We start from the raw sequence: 1,721 nt of genomic DNA, 5'->3' as shown, positions 1-1,721 counted from the left end.
CTTATTTATTTACTAAATACTTATTTACTTAATTTCTTTGGGGGTTTAAACACAAAATCAAGACATTCCAGAAGGCAAGAAAAAAATACATATGAAAAGGTAAATATCATGATCAGATTTAGACATAAAACAGATGTTCGAAACATCAGACAAGGAGTTCAAACTAACTTTGATAAATATACTAAAAATTGTAGTAGGAAAAAAGTGGAAACATGCAATATGGGTAATAACTACAAAGAAATGGAAACTCTAAGAGAAAAACAAAGGAAACAAAATAAATTTAAATACAGTGAAACAAAAATGAAGCATGCCTTAAATGGACTTATAATTAGAGTTTACATGACTGAGGAAAAAAATAAGTATGGTTAGAAAATAGCTTGACAGGAACTTCTCAAACTAAAATGCAAAGAGAATGACATAATGTGTGAAAAAATAGAAAGCATCCAAGAATTATGGATTTAACAAAGTGTCATATATACATAATAGGGATATTAAAAAAGAGAAGAAATGGAAAACATTTCAGTAAATATGATTGAGGGCATCAAACTTACTGCAGAGCCTGTGCCCAGGAGCAATGCTATGCTGTACACCAACCAACCCATTGTGTGGTTCACAGAATTTACTGATGAGAATGTCAAGTTCATCGTTGAGAATATGGACTTATTCCATTGTGGCCAATTCCATTCAAAAGGTCTTCTTCACTGAGGTTTCCATAATAGCCATTGACTGGGTACAGATTGATGCAAATTCCTTGGTGCTTCACAAGTTCGTTGCTCAGAGACAGGTTAATTCTCACCATTAGTGACTATCTAGACAGGCTGAAGTACTGCTGGGAGTACTCATGGGCAGAGTTCTGCCATGAGTGTTCAGTTGAGTTCACCTTAGATGTACAGTGCAATGAAGAACAGACTCGCCATGTCACATTCCATGACATCATCTCCAACAGTTCCTGGGCCATTTTGGTTATGTCCTGAAACTGCAACAGTGACCCCACTGATTACACGGAGTAGGATGCCATCCTCATTGACAGCTCACAAAGGGGCAAGAGCTGTGACTGTGAGCCTATGCCAATAAACTAAGGAGCATGCCAAGTGGAATCCTACTGCAGGGGTAGCTTTCTAATATGATCCAGACAATGCCCTGAGCCACACAGTGTACAAGTTAGAGGACTGATCAAAGAGCTAGTACTTAGAGCTGGATGAAAATGAGTCCCACATGCCCTGGGACCCTAATGCTAATGCAGAGATTTTACTACAGTGTGTAGTCCTGTGGCTCTCTGTGCCCTGAAACCATCATTCTCTTGGCCCTCTCTGAATTGAAGAGGCTGAGTGAGTTACAGACCCAGTTAAGCTGCAAGATCCAGACTGATGTCCTGATCATAAACTAGCTACAGCATGGCTATTAAATAAGAAACTGGCCAGAGGTCCACTGGGCTTCAGGTCTCTCCCGAGATATTTCTAGATTAGTGCTAGTGTTCGAGTTTCTTGGAAGACCATCAGCACCAACTTAGGGAGAGTTAGCCCACCCCATCCTTCATGGACAGCAGACAAGTTACTAGGCAGGCTGCTATGTTTGAAGTAGGGCTGTTCTTTACCAGACACGTAGCATCCTTTTGCTGGGAGTGCTCATAGAAATCAAACATTTCACCTCACCTCACCTCATTTCCTAATATGCCCCTGGGGGGGGCATCTTGCACCACAGTTGAGAACACCCAGCTGCAC

At 40.6% G+C, this 1,721-nt stretch overlaps 1 pseudogene; it reads left to right on the top strand.

The window, feature by feature from the left end:
- Window positions 1-579: 579 nt before the first annotated feature.
- Window positions 580-1,387, top strand: LOC142434858 (DNA-directed RNA polymerase II subunit RPB3 pseudogene; annotated as a pseudogene).
- The last annotated feature ends 334 nt before the right edge of the window (window positions 1,388-1,721 follow it).

The sequence above is a fragment of the Tenrec ecaudatus genome, chromosome X (genome assembly GCF_050624435.1).
Source record: "Tenrec ecaudatus isolate mTenEca1 chromosome X, mTenEca1.hap1, whole genome shotgun sequence".
NCBI lineage: Eukaryota > Metazoa > Chordata > Mammalia > Afrosoricida > Tenrecidae > Tenrec > Tenrec ecaudatus.
This window is presented reverse-complemented; position numbering and strand designations above follow the sequence as displayed.